Source organism: Marmota flaviventris, chromosome 3 (assembly GCF_047511675.1).
Source record: "Marmota flaviventris isolate mMarFla1 chromosome 3, mMarFla1.hap1, whole genome shotgun sequence".
NCBI lineage: Eukaryota > Metazoa > Chordata > Mammalia > Rodentia > Sciuridae > Marmota > Marmota flaviventris.
In genome coordinates this window covers 137,074,718-137,094,751 of record NC_092500.1, presented here as the reverse complement: position 1 = coordinate 137,094,751, position 20,034 = coordinate 137,074,718, and positions in this window count along the sequence as shown.

Below are 20,034 nucleotides of genomic sequence, written 5' to 3'. Positions count from 1 at the left end.
AGGAAAATGCCAAATGGCCATTCTTGACTATCTTAAATATTCTGTGCTAGTCCAAAGACATGTTTAATTAGCAAACATAATGCATTTGTAAGTATGATATAGGTGACTTTAAATTATTATTCTCTACTATATTTATGATAAACACATTGCACTTCCTCTTGTTTTAAGTACTAACCTCTCTTAGGATATCTCTATTTGGTACCATAGGTGAAATGTAGTTTCTTAGGCAAAATTATTTTTCAGATGCTCATTATACATAATTGTTGTATGATTGAATGCAAACAGGGCTCAGAGGTAGTTTTGGTAGCATGTTGCTTAGTGATGCAAGTTAACAAGTTTTTATTTTTGATGCATTAATCATTGCACATTGAGGAAAATTAAGAGAATTCTTATCCTGGAAGAAGGGAAGCCTTCTAAATATGACCTCAAAACCTCTTTGCACATGTGTAGGACAGAAAAATTTCCTATTTGAGTCATAAACTTAAAAAAATGACATAGTCAGAAATACCTACTTATCACATATAGTGAAGAGGTAATGTTATATTGAGTGACATTGCATTTTATATTTTAAAAATAAAATCTGAGGCACAATGCCAACATCTTGTAGTTACTTAGAGCAGTCTTTGGAGACAGACTGTCTGGGTTTGAATCCTACCTCAAGACTTATTAATTTTGAGACTTTGAGAAGTTGTGCCTCAGTTTTCTTATTCATAAAATGGGAATGTTTATCTACCTCAGATTATTTTGAGAATTAAAAATGTTATTGTTTTATTTTATTTGGATATCACCTGTCATGTTATAAACCATTTAAATATTAAAATATAGGTATTAAAAGTATGCCTTGAATTGTGGGTGTATGTTTTTTTATTAGCTATATTAGGAGAATCAAAATCTTTTTTTTTGGACAAAAGTTAGTCTCTAAATATAGCATTTTGTGGCATGTAACATTTTCTCTTCTTTCATTCATTCATAAATATGTGGAAGAAACCACTCAATAAAATTTTAATGAGCATCTACATTGTATTTGTTCTAGACATAAGCTTATTGAAAGTAGCAATAATTTCGTAATAGTTAGACAGAAAACACGTGGGACCACACTAGGATGTTGATGATATGAGGTATTTCTTCTGTTCCATAACGTTCATGGAGAAGTTCAAATTAGCAAATTCATTGTCAACATCAACATGTGTAGACAAATGAAAACCAAAATTGGTGAATATCGGAATAAGCTTTAACATTTGTACATTTCTATTGGCATTAAAGGAACTGTCCTGATGAAACTTTTTTGTCATGTTGTTGTTAATGGCTAATATAAGGTACGTTTAAACAACTAAGTTGGGGCTAGATCTTAGAGGACTTTCAAAGCCAGGGAGAAAGCATTTAATCATGTGTTTTCAGGTTAAATGATGCTTGAGAAGACTGCTTGAAAGATGAATTAAAGAGGAGGACATCTTGGAGTACCTAAGGAGGGAGAGGAGGCTTTGAAGTAAAACTGGTATAAATTGATGGGAACCTGAGCTGTAGGGAATAGTGACCATGAATAGAATAGGAAAAAAAAAATAGATAAGAAAAACACGGAAAAGAATGTGGTATCACAGGACCAGTATGTATCGGACTAGATTTATGTTCAGGTATTCACGGTTTGACACACTAGTCTTCTCCTTTGTTAACAGAAAATGAAATGCTCTTGATTTGGGTCCACAATTTGTATTTCAACGAAGAGATGCCTGACTGCTTTAGTCAAGTTTATTCCTGGATTTTTAAAAGATAGCACTTCAAAAACACCATGATAGCTTTTATTTTTTGCAGATATAGAAGTACCTGGGGATTCAAGTGGAAACGTAGAACTTTGTTTCCCCTCTGAATTTAGAGAATGAGAATATATTGAGGGTTTTTTTTTTGTTTTAAATTATACATAACCATATTCAAATAAATGCAGAATATCCTGAAAGTCTTTAAGTGGCACTCTATCATTTTGTTCCTGTTTGGCAGAGTGGAGATTGTAAAATAAATAAATAAATGCATGAATAAATAAAGTTGAAGGAAGAAGAGACTTGAACAGATGAAATTTGTGGTAGGTCTTGGAGACAGTGAGGAAGTTGACAAAGGAAATCTGGGGTAAGATCTTCTAGTCAGGGACAATGGGAAGAACCCAGGCCCATTGACAGTGAGACTGGGTGTCTTCTTACGGCACAGAGGCCAGTGCGGCTGAGCAGAGTTGGGGAGAGGAAAGTGGAGACAGATTCAGGGAGTTAATGGAGTGGCTGTTGACTTACAAAGTCTTGTAGGAGGTTGTAAATGGTTCGAATTCCCTATAAGTGAATGGGGAATCATAGTATGTATGGTTTTAATGATTTAACTTATGTGATATGATTTAGCTTATTATTATTGTTGTTGTTGTTGTTATTATTATTATTATTATTTTTGTAGTGCTGGTGACTGAACCCAGGGCCTTGTGCATGCAAGATAGCTTATGTTTTAAAAATCTTACTCTGGCTTCCATGTGAAAAATAGAGGGGAATCTGGGGGCAGAAACAAGAAGATCCAGAACAGTAGACATTGAATGAGAGAAGTTGCTGGATTACATAGCTGTGAAAAGTAGTAAGAATTTATTTATTAGATTCTGGGAATATTGCAAAGCTAGAATCAATAGATTATCTAGATGGATTAGATACAGAGTGGGAGAGAAATAGTGGAGTCAATGATTATTCTTGAAATTTGGCCTGAGCTGTTGGACAAATGTTCTTGACAGCAACTGAAATAGGGAAGGGTACAGGTGGGTTATGTTTGGGAGAGAAATCATGAGTTTGGTTTATAAGTGTTAAGTTTGACAGAGCTTTTAGACATCCAGATGGCAACTCTGAGCAGTCAGTTGGATACAGAATCTCAAACTCACAGGAGTGGTCTAAGCAGGCAATACAGATTTGAGAATTGCCAGGATATAGATGGTACTTAAAGCTATGAGTTTGGATGTAAGCCCAAGGAAGTGAGAAAAGATGGAGGGAAGCATGGAACACCCCAAAATTATGAATTCATAAGAAAGAGGGGAAGACTGGGAATATGTAATTAGTGTGGAAGAAGGAAATTCAAATTAGTGTAAAAATTTGCAAAATTAGCAATGTAAAGATTGAAACCAAAAATAATTATATAAAAGTGACTTTCATTATTTACAGTATTGTCTTGGAAGACAATACTTCTTTTGTATGATTTAATAAACTTTGCTTATAAAATCATGAGATATATCAGTGAGAGTAGGACGAGGGAAAATTTTTGTATCTTTAAAAGGATCAATCACATAGACTTTCAAAAATAGAATAATAACATATTATTTATTTATTTAGTCAAACATATTTGTTCTACTTAAAAAGGAGAATGAGATAATTAAAATTGACTTATGTATATAGATACACATGAGAATTAGGGAAAGAAACAATAACAGAATAATGTAAAGCTTAATGAAAGATCAGGGGACAAAAGCATGACAGAAAGCCCTTTTCAATTACAAGAAAATGATCAAAACTACTTGGGCCTCCTAGTAGCCTGGACAAAGAAACAAGAGCAGTAAAAAGAGTCACTTTGTCTATAAAATGAAAATAAGTACTGATTTTGGTACGAAAGTAATTTTTTTCCTCATGGCAACTCATGAAAGGACTGTGTATGTTTTAATGGATGGTGTAATCAATAATGCTGTTACAATATTTAGAAGCAAGTTTCATTGACCCATTTATCATTATTTCTCTCCTTTGGAAATCATAATGTCATAGAGAAATTTCTTTAAATCTTTCTGTAAGGAGCCAGATCAATTTTTTTATTATCTGGGTAGATCATAGATAACATTAAATGTCTAAACTTTAGTCTCAATCTCTCAGGTCTATTGTTTTTTCTTTCTGGTACTGGGGATTGAACCCAGGGTTACACTACTACCAAGCTTTGCAGTCCCTTTTTATTATTTTTGATGTGGTATCTCACCAGTTTGCCCAGGCTGGCTTCAAACTTGAGATCCTCCTGCTTCAGCCTCTTGAGTTGCTGGGATTATAGGTGTGTACCATCATGCTAGGTTCTATTCCTTTTTGATTCAGTTTATTGTGTCTGTGTACCTGTGTACTCATGGTACTAAGGGATGATGTGAGTGCACAATAGAGACAGCTCTTTGAATTATTTTTGTCTTTCCATTTTGGGGAAAAGAAAAGATGGAAAAGTCAGAAGGAGACTTTCCATGAAGGGAAATGGTGGTCTTATGCATGTGTAACACATTGAAGTCATACTGCTTCTTCCAGACTCAACTAATCCAGTTACACTGTTCAAACGATACTTCTCCCCACCCAGTGGACCTCTATGCTGAGAATAGCAGCAATTCTTCCATGTTGAAGGAAGAAGATTTAATTCTTTTAGCTACTCAGCCATTAAGTTGCATTCTAATGTTCAGCGATGCTTCAAAAGTGAGCCTTATATCATGATATGAGTGCACCTGAATTTGGAATTGCAATCCATGTCTTTGAACTACTACTACTTGAGAAAGTGAAAATCCCAGAAGGAATCATCAATAGTTTGTTCTTTTTTATTTCATATTTTTTAAGGGAAATCCTGTTGTTGCTTGGTAAGAAAGCAATTTTGCTAAAATATCTGCTATAGTTTTACACCTCTTCTTAACTAGAGAATGAGTTGGGCTGAGATGACTTGAAGAAGTAGGAGAAACATAAAGGAAGGCATTAAATTTAATCATTACAATTCTATGATATTTATTGTGATTACAGGACTTATAAAATGCTAAATAGGAGATTACAGACAACTAAAGTTGGATTTTTATTTATTGGGTTAATAAATAAACTAAAGTTTAGTTCCAATATAATTAATGTAAAATATACATTTGAGTCTTACTAGTGTTTCAAAGTGATGTGCAAATGTGTAAGATATAGACATTGTACATTTTCTCCATGTCTCAGGTATGTACCACCTACACACAGGATATGCCTGATGTACCCTTCAGAGAGGGTACTTGTTTTGAAATGGTATGTGAAGCTTGGAAATTGGGAAATAATTATCTAAAAATTTAAAAGTCATTATTAAGAGTTTGATAGAAATATATACTTAGAGAAGCCAAACTTTCTAAAAAAAGTAAAATAAACATGATATCGTTTTACTGACAGCCATGATATAATGTTGATACACTTTGTTACAATCTACCCATATACTAACCACTTAGCATCTCTCCTATGAGAAGCACTTATGCAAACAACAACAATTCATATGCCTGTAAGTGATAACTCTAACACATACAGTGAATGAGAAGATCCAGGTAATTATCAGTTTCATTATTTGTGAATTATAGTATCAGCTTAATCTTGTCATTAAGTTGCTGGCATGTGGATAACAGGGAGCATTTCATCAGTATACAAGTGAACGGCATTTTACTGCCTTTTGTTCAGATCTTCCTTTTTACCTCACTGATTTCTCATTTCTATTTGCTCTTCTACTCTTATGCTTGACTTCTCACTTTGGATTTCCTCAGCAGGACAGTTTATCTCACTTGTAAGTAGCTCCAGTATTTCTAGCACGTACTTCAATTGCTGTTACCAATGAATTCATGAAATCCCTCAATTATTTTTTCTAGTAAATTTTAGTTATGTCTCATCTTTTCCCATCTTGTACTTATGCAATTACTTTTTTTGAACATAATATAGGGCTTTGAATTATTCTTTTGATTTAGAGTCCCAATCTTTCATAGTGATGTTTAATTTTGGTTGGTTTTATTATTATTTTAATTTTTTTAGATATATATATTTTTTAGTTGTAGTTGGACACAGTACCTTTACTTTATTTATTTATTTGTATGTGGTGCTGAGGATGGAACTCAGGGCCTCACACGTGCTAGGTGAGTGCTCTACTGCTGAGCCACAACCTCAGCCCATGGTTTTATTATTTTACTATTTTTTAAGTTCTGTGAAATCTGCACATTTTTAAAAATTTTAATCTATTAACTCTATCTATCTATCTATCTACTTATTTTTTAAACTGGGGATTTAATCCAGAAGTGGTTTACCACTGAGCAATATCCCCATCTCTTTTTATTTTTTATTTTGAGACAGTGTTTACTAAGTTGCTGACGACCTTGCTAAGATGCTGAGGCTGGCCTTGAACTTGTAAGCCTCCTGCCTTAGCCCCCTGTAACCTAGTTGCTGAATTACAGTTGTGTGCTACCATGACCTGTCAGAATCTGCACATTTGATGAAAATAAATTTTACATTTTAATCATAGTTGACTAAAATTAGGTTAATTATTAAGTATAAGTCTAGTAAGTATAGAAAACATGTCACTATATGGCTATCAGACAGGGTGAAATTAGCTTCGAGAAAAAGATCCATTGAAATGTAAGTTTTGATTTATGTGAAGACAACTGAAGTGTACACAATTTTTGAAAGATCAGGGTAAAAATGGTTGGACTGATGGAGAATTTAAGTTACAGCTTACAAAGTGCTCAAAAGTAAACTATAATAGATCCTTAAATAGTCAAGAAAAGAGGCAAGCTACAGAATCAATGAGTCAGCTTTGCTTTTAGCAAAGAAAGGAGACAGACTTTTTTTTTTGTCTGCGTTTTATTGAAAGATGGGAAGGCAACATTAGTACTAAAATGTCCCTAAAACGTTTGTGTTAGACACATTCCTTCATAATTTAGACCTTGACTATTTCACATGATAGTAATTTTTTATAGCTAGAGTACATGGCCTATTAATCTGAAACTTCACTCAATGATCATTAGTGTATACAATAAAGTTACAAAATGATTTTGAATATGTCTTTTAGTTTAAAGTACTTTGCTTTATCAGGTAGGAAATGATATTCTAAGAATACACGAGGAAATACTTTTGAGTCAATCGGGAGCAATCAGGAGCATAAAATGATAGCTTTCACAGTATGAGTATGTTTTTATTTATTCACTAATTCTATGGATGTTTATTTAGTATGTTTTCTGCTAGGGATTGTGATAATTTCACCAAGTATTTAATTGTCTGGTGGTGTTTGTAATCTCACTTGCAGCTGGAGCGGTGTGGGGACTCCTTGTTCTGATCTGGTTTCATCTCCCAATAAATGTGCCCCCTGCTCCAGTGGTCTAATTGGAAGCAATATTTTAATGCATATTGTGAAAAGAAAAGGGCTGTGTTGGGTGCTGTAGTGTTCACAAAGCCCTATCCTATGTAGATAGTTGGGCAATGAACATATTTGGCAAACCTAACATCTACTTTTAAAGAATAGTTCCTTAAAATTCAACAATGTGGAGAAATTACATCATACTCTGTACCTTTTAGTCATTGATGTATAATTTTAATAGTGAAATTGATGCATAACAATAGGTAATGATCAGAAATGCTGATTCAATTATTACAATTTAAATCTGTGTTTTATAGAGAAATACTTTCTTTTTGTCAAATATTTGCTATTTCACATAATGCTACTGCTAAATGATGAAGGTATTTAACTTATCCTTCTGGATAAACCAATATTTTCTTTATATGAATATACTCTTCCATTCTTTCAAGGGCAATTAAAATAAGGCCATATTAAAGTACTTGGTCAATCCCTATTTTATTAAAACATTTCAGTGTTTATTAAGCTCCTTGGCCTAGAATGCAATGTATATTAAAGTTTGAAGATAAAGTTGAATAAATAATTTTTGGAAATTGCTTGCATATTGTTATGTATAATTTATATATAGTTTTTTTTTGGGGGGGCAGGTACTGGAGATTGAACTCAGGGGCATTGGGCCACTAAGTCACATCCCCAGCCCTATTTTTCATTTTCTTTAGAGACAGGGTCTCATTGAGTTGCTTAGCAACTCACCATTACTGAGGCTGGCTTTGAATTCACAATCCTCCTGCCTCAGCCTCTCGAGCCACTGGGATTACAAGTGTGCAACACCACACCTGGCTGTAATTTTTGTCTTTTTTTTTTTAATTGGTTGTTCAAAACATTATAAAGCTATTGACATATCATATTTCATACATTAGATTCAAGTTGGTTATGAACTCCCAATTTTACCCTAAATACAGATTGCAGAATCACATCGGTTACACATCCACATTTTTACATAATGCCCTATTAGTAACTGTTGTATTCTGCTACCTTTCCTATCCTCTACTATCCCCCCTCCCTCCCCTCCCATCTTCTCTCTCTACCCCATCCACTGTAATTCATTTCTCTCCTTGTTTATTTTCCCATTCCCCTCACAACCTCTTATATGTAATTTTGTATAACAATGAGGGACTCCCTCCATTACCATGCAATTTCCCTTTTCTCTCCCTTTCCATCCCACCTCATGTATCTGTTTAATGTTAATCTTTTCTTCCTGCTCTTCCTCCCTGCTCTGTTCTTAGTTGCTCTCATTATATCAAAGAAGACATTTGATATTTGTTTTTTAGGGATTGGCTAGCTTCACTAAGCATAATCTGCTCTAGTGCCATCCATTTCCCTGCAAATTCTATGATTTTGTCATTTTTTAGTGCTGCGTAATAGTCCATGGTGTATAAATGCCACATTTTTTTTATCCATTCATCTATTGAAGGGCATCTGGGTTGGTTCCACAGTCTAGCAATTGTGAATTGTGCTGCTATGAACATCGATGTAGCAGTATCCCTGTAGTACGCTCTTTTAAGGTCTTCAGGGAATAGTCCAAGAAGGGCAATAGCTGGGTCAAATGGTGGTTCCATTCCCAGCTTTCCCAGGAATCTCCATACTGCTTTCCAGATTTCAGCAAAGTGGCAGGATATAAAATCAACACGCATAAATCAAAGGCATTTCTGTATATCAGCGACAAAACTTCTGAAACGGAAATGAGGAAAAACACTCCATTCGCAATATCCTCAAAAAAAAAAACAAAAAACTTGGGAATCAACCTAACAAAAGAGGTGAAAGATTTATACAATGAAAACTACAAAACCCTAAAAAGAGAAGTAGAAGAAGATCTTAGAAGATGGAAAAATATACCCTGTTCATGGATAGGCAGAACTAACATCATCAAAATGGCGATATTACCAAAAGTTCTCTATAGGTTTAATGGGATGCCAATCAAAATCCCAACGGCATTTCTTGTAGAAATAGATAAAACAATCATGAAATTCATATGGAAAAATAAAAGACCCAGAATAGCAAAAGCAATTCTAAGCAGGAAGTGCGAATCAGGCGGTATAGCGATACCAGACTTAAAACTATATTACAGAGCAATAGTAACAAAAACAGCATGGTACTGGTACCAAAACAGGAGGGTGGACCAATGGTACAGAATAGAGGACACAGAGACTAATCCACAAAGCTACAACTATCTTATATTTGATAAAGGAGCTAAAAGCATGCAATGGAGGAACAATTTTTGTCTTTTTTAACAGTGGTTATTTCTTAGAACAGTTTTAGCTTTTCAACTAAACTGAGCAGAAGGTACAGCAATTTTCCATGTATCTTCTTTTTCCCCACGTGGACAGCTCCCCCTGCCATTTTTAACATCACCTATGAAAGTAGTACATTGGTTCCAATTGATGAACACAGGCCACACATTATCACCAAAGTCTATAGTTTACATTCGGGTTCCCTCTTGGTGCTGTATATTCTATGGATTTGGACAAATATATGACATATACCTACCATTCCTGTATCATGCAGACAGGCTTCATTTCCCTAAAATTCTCTCTGTTCCTCCTACTCCTCCTTCCTCCCCACTAACCTTTGGAAAACACAGATTTTTTTTTAACTGTATCAATAGTTTTTTCTTTTCCAAAATGTCATACTGTTGGAAACATACAGTGTATAGCCTTTTTTTCAGACTGGTTTCTTTTACTTAGTAATATACATTTAGGTTTCCTCCATGTCTTTTCATGGCTTGATAGCTCATTTTTTTTTTTTACTGCTAGATCATATTACATTGTCTGGATGTTACCCAGTTTATTTTCTAATTTTTTTTCTTAGTTTTCTGCAATTAAAATGTAAGCATCATAAAATATAAAAAGGATTTTGTCTGTTTGTTCATAATTCTGTCCCCAGGCCCTGGTAGAGAGCAGGTGCTTCCCCCAAATTTTTCCCCAGTGATTGAAATGGAAATTAAAGTTCTCATTAGCAGGAATTAAAGCAAATTGAAACAACTTTTCCCATAGATATTAATTGATTTAGGAGCTGCAGAAAGGCATAGAAGTGTAGTGTAGTGCTGCTAACACTTGGGCATCACACGCTACATTTCTGTTTTGTGAAGGGTGGAAATATTTGAGGGGCAGAGAGAATGTTTTATCTTCAGCTACTAATTTCAGGGTTGTCATAGAGAACATGCAATCTAGGTATACATTAGGAGTTAAATCTTATCCCAAACATGGAGGCAATGCTTCTCAGTGGACTTACTCATCATCACATAATTAGGGGACAGGAACATGTATTTGTGGAACTGCTACCAGTCTCTTAAAGGCAGTAGGGAAACAAGATATGCTGGGAGAAATTCTCATCAGAGGAGGTCTAAAGAAGGTCAGACACAATGTTGATAATACCAGCAGATTTGTACAAACTGCCTTAAAATGTAATTTTCTTTTAAATTATGCTTATTGTCATTCTTGTTCTGTTTTAGGTTGGTTCCCTATAGAAACAAGCAAAGCCTAAACCAGGGATTCTGATGCTTGTTATTTATGGAGCAAGTACTGTGCTGGAAAAATCTTTAATGGAAGGAACAAATCAGGAAAGAGAATACAGGAAAGGAGGGAAAGAGGGAAGGAGGGAAGGAGAAAGCCCAGCAGAGGATGGACATGGTCTCTGGAGGAGTCTGACCTTAGTCTGATCCATGGAGGTGGGATACTTGTGTAGGGGACTGGAGAGTGGGGACTGAACTCCATATAAGATAAGGTGGTTGCCCTTTTGTACCTTGGAATCCTTGTCATTAACTGGGCTGTAGCTGGAGAGGATGCAGGGAGGACAAGGTAGCTTCTGCCAGCTGACAACAATTTATGGAGGAGGGGCCATCCGTGAGCCCTTAACACAAAGGAATTTTACCCTTGTGTCAAGGGTACACTCAAATTGAGGTACTTTGAGTTAGTTATGGTCTTTTCAATTGCTCGGACCCAAAGAGTTTGCTGAAACACGGTTAAGAAAATAGAAATTATAGCTGCAGATTCTGGTTTTGTCTTTCTTTTGACACAGGTTGTATTTCTTGGAAGACAATAAAGTTATAAATGATTTAACAGGATAGAGATGGAATTTCTCTATTGATTTATATAGAAACTTATGGCACCTCATACTTTATCATCAGTTGCTTTATTTCTGATTATAGCTTTCGTCAGGCCACAGCTCATGGTGTGCCTGAGGTTGGAATGCCTGGGAGCGACAGTTCTATGATAAGAACTTGTTCTAAATCAAAAGCAGGATCAAGTTCAATTTCTTTGACAATGGGTTCTTGAAATACTTGGAAGAGCAAGAGTTTCAGGAATTAAGGCTCTCTGGCCTTGCAGATTTTCTTCATACGAAGGGAAGCTGAATTTTCATAAGTGAAGAGAGGATAATAGGGAGAGTGGATGTGCTCGAAGAATATTATGTTCATGGATGAAAATGTCACACAGAAACCCATTGTTTTGTATAATTAATGTGTACTGATCATTATAATAAAAATGGGAAAAAAACCATTGGTTTTAACCACATTGAAAGTAACCTGTATTTGATTGCTTTAGTTGCAATACAGCCAGTCTCTCAGTGATTGTCACCCATGATTAGCTGGAAAATTTGTCACATATCAATTCTGAGGATGCCAATAGTTAATGAATGCAACTACTACTTTCTAAAACGGTGGGTACAAAAAAAATTGTTCCTTTGGAAATCACTTCCATTTTAAATCTCTAATTTATTTTTTTCAATGCTCAAAATTTTAAGAAATTTTTACATATGTATTAAGATATGGCCTGGCATGGTGGTGCATGCCTGTAATAACAGTGGCTGTGGAAGCTGAGGCAGGAAGATTTCAAGTTCAAAGCCAACCTCAGTAACTTAGTGAGGCCCTAAGCCACTTAGTGAAATCTTGTCTCTAAACAAAACAAAACAAAAAAAGAAAAAAGAAAAAGGGATGGGGATGTGGCTCAATGGTTAAAGCCACCCACCCCCCCCCCCGCCCCCGCCCCCGGGTTTAATCTCTAGTACAGAAAAAAAGATGCACTGGTCATCCTGTAATCTGTTTAAAGCCTGAAAAGTGTTATGCTATTACAGTACATAAGTAATAAATTTCATGTATATATTGCATAATGATTGGATAACAATTATGTTTAAAATAATTTAAAAAGATAACCATTATATATTAGGGGAAAAAAAACCCAATCATTATAATGTTACTGTCCATATCATTTGTTGTTGCTTCTTCCCTTCTAAGCTCATTTTATTCCTTGTAGTTTTAAATAGAATTTGCACAATTCTATAACCTGCTTTAAAACTTGTATTACAAACATGGTCCATGTTAAATGTATCTATAACCATCATTTAAAAATATTCTTTTAAAAAACAGAAATGTTATATGTGCTCACCTGAGACAACAGGAAGGAATAAAAAGTCAATCCTAGCACCACTAAGCACTCATTCCTCTTTTCTCCTACCCATGATCCCAGTGATCACAGCCTAGACCTTGTACTTGAGTGTGACTGGTGAAGGCTGTGGTCCCCAGGATCTCTCTTGGGCCCAGCTGAAGTTGGGGTTGAATTGCAGGCACTTTTGGGAAAATTCTTAGGTTGGTTCTCTTTCCTGTCTGAAGATATGAACTTTAGCAGCTCTGCCACCAGCCTCATCATGCTGAATTTCCCAAGTCCCCTGTCACAACAGGCTGTTCTTGACAGGTCTATTTTGCCATGTCATCACATCAGATAGTAGGTCTTCTCATTGGTTCATTCCATTAGAATTTTTGGATAGAGGAATAGAGTGTCTAATTGAATACTCTTTTAGCCATAACTTACTGAGAAGATAACATAATAAATAATTTATTTCATATTTTAAAATAAGACATCCTCAATATGTAACCTGAGCATAACCATTCTGTTACCTTTCTCAAAGAGAAAATACCACAAATCAGTGAGAAATTCCTGATACACAGGCTCTACTTGATCCTTCTTTTGTTATACTTCAAACTGAAAAGATTAAAATTAGAATTTTAGAAAACTTAAACAAATGGTCACCTGGTATTTTTTTCTTCCAGGATTTGCCTGCCTGTTTAAATGTATTGTTTTTTTTTTTCTTCATTTTTTTTTGTTTTGTTTTAATTATGGTGTCCTTACTTAAATATTTGTAAGATGTATTTCCAAATAAAATATTATCATTCATTGGGCACATTGTAAAAATATTCCCAGTTCATTGAATAATACTTTTACAGCACAAATTTTACAATCCAATAATTATCTATAAAATTTGCATTATATATTTTTTGTAATAGCATTTACAGCAACAATTTAGGGCAGTTGTATATATAGGTGAGGAGATGTCACCATCAGGCAACATATACAGTATGCTTCTTTGATGGGGATCAGTGTTCCCTATCTAATTTTTTAACTGAGCCTTCATTCTCCATAAAATGAGAAGGGTTGGCGCTGATATCTACTTCCTTCCTCAGGAAAGGCTCCAGCCTTGGTCTTCTTTTTATTTCCTTTGGCTATATGTGCCTCTGAGTATAACGGCTGTCAAAAAGGCTTTGAAATGTTTCTGTTTCATATTCTTTCTGTCCTCTCAGAATTCATCCCTTTAAATTCACAGTGTTCAAAGAATTTGCTGAATCTTTGGACTTCAGGTGGCACTTCCTCACAGTTTGTGGCATGTAAGTGACACCTTGCCTCTGTGTTGATGTTGCTGTGATTTCTCCTTTATTTTTATTTTTAATTTTTTTTTCGTTTGGTCATTTCAACAGTGGTTAGATGCTTGTGCAATGTCATTTGCCTAAGAAGTACCCTATCATTTTAAATATCTCTATAACATAACATCTCATCGTTTGGATGATCCTAATACACATCCACATTGTTGTACCTTGACATTGTATTTGATGTTTGTACAAATTATTTTTTCTAATGTGAAAAAAATTGAAGTAACATTTAATTTTCTTTGCTGATCTTCCTTTTTTTTTTTTGTCTTTGCTGTGGGTGCTCAGTAATTTCTTATTTCTGGTGATTTTCTAATTGGGCAAACTTTTCTAGGAATGAGATTCTGATTTTCTTAGTACAACCTCAGACACCCCAAAAGAAACAATATATATTAAAACCAGGGATCCGTTGTCTGAAATGGCTACTTAGATGTGAATCAGGCCAAGAGAGCTCTGGAAGGAGTTACTTTTTGTCACATTGTATGATTTCCAAATGTAGTGCGTGGGTTTATCTTGCCCTCTCTTGGCTTCCCTATCTGGGAGCCCCTTCTCATTTTTATTCTCGGTCATCACTTGTGGAGAAAAAAAGCACATGCATTGTTTTGAAAAGCTCATCAGAACAGTGATCATTGACCTGACCCTTCACCTGCAATGCTTGTTATCAAACATAAAACAGACATTTCTATTCTCCATCTTGCATTTAAAAATGTGTGATTTCCATAGTTTGACAAAAAATAAAGTGTTGCAAAGACTCTGACTTCCTGTGTTAACCAGCTTCAAGAGGCACATAAAAAGTACATTCCTAAATCCCTTAGTGTTGAAAACTGTAGAAAATAATAAATTGCCTTTCGATGTCCTCTTAATTCCCCAAAGGTTTGCAGAGACTCAGAATGCCCCTATTTTTAAACTTTTCAGGGACTTGCACTATCATTTCTTGCATCTCCCAAGGCTTGTGGTGTCATGTGATGTACACCACTCTTTCATTTGATGTATTACCTTCTGCAGACTGCAGCATATGTTTTCTGTGCCTATTATATAAAAATGAAAAGATCAGAGAAGAGGAAATTTTCCCTGATGGTTTGCTTATGTTCACATATTGTTTGTTGTTCATATCTAACACTAACTATGTACTTTTCTTATTCCTGATGTTATTTTGCTGCTTTCTATAGGCTTAGTTATTAAACTGTTTGTATCAAATAATATTAGAAATCTCAGGAATGGAAACTGTAGAATCAGTAACTATTTAGAGGAAAACTAATTAATTTGGCTACGCTAAATTTACAAAAGTAAACTAGGAATGGACGCACTGTGTAAAATCTTTGTTTAACTAACTTTTCTATCTTTTCTCTTAGTTTGGGGCAAGTTAGGGTTGACAGAGATACTAGGAAACCAATGATATTCTGCCTTGCAGATTCCAATGATGTATTTTGCTCTCACAATAAAGAAAGAATTCTGTGAGCACACATGTAAGCCTAGGTCATAGAATTATGTTTTTGTAAGAGTCTGTATAACTCAAGTCTCTCTTTTCATTATAGTACCTTCTGTTCTTCTCTCTTGGGCTTGTACCACTGTAAGAAAGGTTTATCACAATACATGATACAGCTTGAGGCCATTACCCTGGGGGAAATTTTTACAGTTGTTCCTCATCCTTTTCAAGGAGCACTCTCCTCTTGAATAATCTTTCTCCCTGGATTACTTGTTTTGTTAGAATTTAGGGCCACTGATGTGGTCAAAAGTGCCTGGAGCTGTCTCTTCTTAGAAAGGCTCCTTCAACTTTAGAAGTTCAACTAAAGGGCAAGAGTAGGACACCAAAGATGTGCCTAAGTGAGCAAAGTGTTCTATGGGTTTATATTTTTATGCTTCTTACCACCTTGGAATATTAAGAGTTTTACAGACAGGATTAGAGGATGATCATGGAAACATAAATATGATAGCTAACAAATTGCATGCTTCTTATCAGCCAGTATTTTTCTATGCCTTTCCCATTTAGTAAAATATTTTATTCTCATGGGAAATTGGTTTATTCTCTTTATGTGATTTAGATGCAAAAATCTAGGAATCATGACCCACCTGACTCTATTCTTTCTCAAAGGTAAAAGAGAAGATAAAAATTTGGAACCCAATTATTATTAGCATTGAGACATATTTCTCTGCAGGCTCCTGTTCTCTGTGCCTTTTTTGGTCCCTAGTAGGGAGGCAATGTGTAGGCTCAGGATTTGAGGATTTGAAATCTTGGCCAATATTGGTCTCTTAGAGTTGTTCCTACTATGGAGATCTGCAAGTCTGAGGACATATTAAGTCCTTTATATAAAAGGGCTTCTCTTTCACATATTGTAAAAGAAAACTCTTAGCTTGATTGCAAATCTTAGTTTTTGGTTGCAAATCTTTAGTCTCTAATACAAATAGGCAAAAGACCTTGCAATCGATATTACTATAATTCAGAAGTTGGGATCCTGATTAGTTTCTTTCCCTTTAGTCAACACTAGAGGAAATTGTTGAAAATACCTTTTCCTTTTTCTTTTCGAAGGGATTTCTGAATTTATGTGACAGTGCAGGTCATTGAATGGCCATTTTTGGAGCCTCAGAATCTATAATTCATTTCTCTTAAAATTCCTCCTAAAATACTAGTATGATTAATAGAGGCTGCAAATGAGTATACATGCTGGAATATTTTTCTGGGAGACTCTTGCCAGGACTTAGTGAATAAACTTGACATGGAGAGTTTCAAATGATGTTCATGGACACATTTGAGATTCAGAAGAATGTTTTTCTGTGTCATTAAATCAACTAGTCTAAGTAGTAACTAACAAGATTATACTTCAGGTGTAAGGATCAGAATGAATGCAACATATACCTGCCACCTACAGTTCTTAGTGCCTGGAATGACAGAAATCTTGCCCTTCCTCTGGAAAATGTCCTTTGTAATCAAAGAAACGTGCTTGGTTGTTAGTTAAAATATATTTTGTGGCAATAGATTGATCTGTCAAAGAAGAGGAATTTATTTCTGCTCAGGAGTCTTGCTTGCTTGCCCACGAAGGTATAGTAAGTTCAAGGAGCAGGTAACAGACAATTATAAGCAACTCTATTCCTAACAGCCCTAAGCAGGAAACAACCCAAATGTCCAGCAAAATCAACAAATTGTTACATATTCATGCAATGGAATACAATTCAACAAAGGGAAAAAAATTAAAAGTAGCATGGGTAAATTTGATAAGCATTATGTTGGGTAAAAGGACCCACAAGTAGGAAAATACATTGAAAAACTTACTACAAGGAAATGATAACTGTTTGAGAAAATAGGTGTCCTTACCCTGATTGGAACATTATACAATGTATTTATGTATTAAAACATCACAGCATATCTATAAGTATGTGTGATTTTTATGTGTAAATTACAAATAAATAAAAATTAAAAAATTAAACTAAGAAAGGAAGGAAGGAAGGAAGGAGGGCTACGGGGAAGGGAGAAAGAAGAAAAAAAGTTGGTGATGAGGAAGAGCCAAGGGAACATCTTAATACCATCTTTGCTGACATGCACAACATTACTATCTTTGTACATGTGTGTGTGCGTGCACGCGCATGCTCATGCCTGGAGAACTCAAGTCCTTGTGCATGCTAAGCAAGTACTCTGCCCCTAAGCTACACCCCAGTCTAGCATTATGATTTTATTTTATTTTTTAAATTTATTTTTACTTTTTTTATTGGTTCTTTTTAGCTATATATGACAGTAGAGTCCATATAAGCATGTATTATATCTTATTCTAGTTAAGACCTCATTCTTGTGTATGTACACAATGGTGGGATTCACTTAGGTATTTTCATATATGCACATTGGAAAATTATATCAGATTCATTCCACTCTCCTTTCTATTCCTATCCTTACTCCCTTCCCTTCATTCACTTTTGTCTAATCTACTGAACTTCTCTTCTTCCCCTCCCTGCTATATTGTAGTATTACTATTTTAACAAGTGCCTTTTTATTTTAATGAAATCACTATCTATTCTCATTTAAGTATCATGTGATTGGCTATTGCTTTTGTTTTTAGCAACATTTTAAGACTGAATTTGGGTTGAGCTCAATTACCCCAAACAAAAAAACAGGCATAATTCTTTAAAAGACTATGTGGGTTAGATATAAGTTAATAGAAAGAAACTACTAATTCTATATGAATAATGATACTAGCCTATCAGACTTTGTTTCCTGGATGATTCCTGATTTTTATCTTCCTCTAATTAAACTTTTTTTTCTGAATACAATTGCACATGTATTCATTGTTAGTTTGTTTGAAATAAAGATAGAGAATTTCTGCATGATATCAGTATATTTTCTTTGCAAATGATCAAGTGGGGCTCACTTATTCACACTAATGTCTTAGAGACCATTTGTGAATGATTTTTATGTGTTCACTTGCTTTTTTTTGTTCCCAGATGGACTACTGTGAGGTCTTTTCTAATGGACTATACTTTTTAGAATAGATTTAAGAGCACAGAAAAATTCAGATGCTAGACCAGAGATTCCCCCTATACTCCACATTTACTTTCTATCATTCACATCTTACATTAATATGCTACCTGTTGCAAAATTAATGAACTAATATTTGAACATTATCATTAAGTAACTTAGATAGTCTATTTGAATTTCTTTAATTTTTATCTAATTTTTTTCCTGTTCCAAAATCCCATCCAGGACACCACCTTGTATTTTGTTGATGCCTCTGTAGGCTTCTCTTGGCTGTGACAGTTTCTCAGACATTCCTTGTTTTTTGAGGACCTTGCTGTTTTTGAGGAATATTAGTCAGACACAGTATTGGAATTTTTCTGATGTTTATCTCATGATAATACTTGTGGCTATTGGAAGGAAGGCCATAGAGGTAAAGTGTCATTCTTACTTATCACATCTAATCAATGGTACATCCTATAACATGACTGAGGACTCCTGATATTGACCTTGATCAACTGGCTAAGGTAGTGTTTGTCAGTTTTCTCTAGCATCATCTTTTTTATTCATCTGCATTTGCTTTTAATAGGCAGTAAAACACCAAATAAATTGCCCTCCCTTCTATAGCTGTGAACTTTTGCTACCTGAAGTACAAGACTGTCATGCTTTTAAGAAGATAAAAATGAAAGGAGCAGAAGTGCCATGACCATGGACATCTCTAATATAATGTTCATTTTTCTGATGTTATTTCCCTGTGATGCTATTGCTCTTTTAATGATTATGTGGGATGATTAGAGAAGCAGATACCAGCTTTAAGACTATCTAATGATTTGAGAATGTTTGGGTGGTTGACTTCTGCTTCACTTAATTTATTTGGATATAATTTGGAATTATCCACAAAACCTGACTAATGTATCGATTTTTAAAAATAATTGGTGGTTCTAATGATTTATGTCAGATTATTATCTTTTTGTGCAATAGTATGAAAATGTATTAACTTTGCAACAATACTTGTAACTTTTTTGTAATAGTTACTTTGTGGGATGATTTAACAGAAAAGGGGAGGGCAGTCCCACTAAGACAGAGAAAGCCCATCTTTCAGTATGTGGGAGGGAAACGTCTCTCAGTGTTACATATTCTTGGATAAATCAGAGTCACTTCTTAGTGCCTGCTAATGTCAAAAATAGAAGTGATCATAGATTCACTCAGGAAAAAAACTGATTCTAAGGTATCTAAAGTTGAGCCAGCAGAATTTGAGAAAAGCTTTTAAATCATAGCATTAGACAATAGTGCCTATCATTTTTTTCTACTAAGTTTACAGTGATTTCCAATTTTATTTTAGTTTATGACACAGCCGAATTTTTGACAATAAATCTTTTAATTCCTTTGGAACAAATAACTCCTATTGCATTTAGAAACGTTATGTGACTGCATAATAAAATAATTATTTTGAAAAAAGTTTTTTGGATGATATTTTTTTGAATAAATATTTTAAAAAGTCTATAAGTGAAATTTATTAAGATAAGATCAATTGATAGATTCATAAAAAATGCAGAATAAAACTAAGTAATAAAGGCTAGAATAATCTAAAATATCTTGAATTGATTGGTAAATGATATGATTAACAAAAAGTCTTCTTTATTTCATTTTATATTAATAGCATATAATAAAATTCTATTGTTTTGATAATGAATAAGTTGACACTGTCTGAGAAAACTCTCCAAGTATTCTTTTTTTTTTTTTTTTCCTGTTTTAGTTG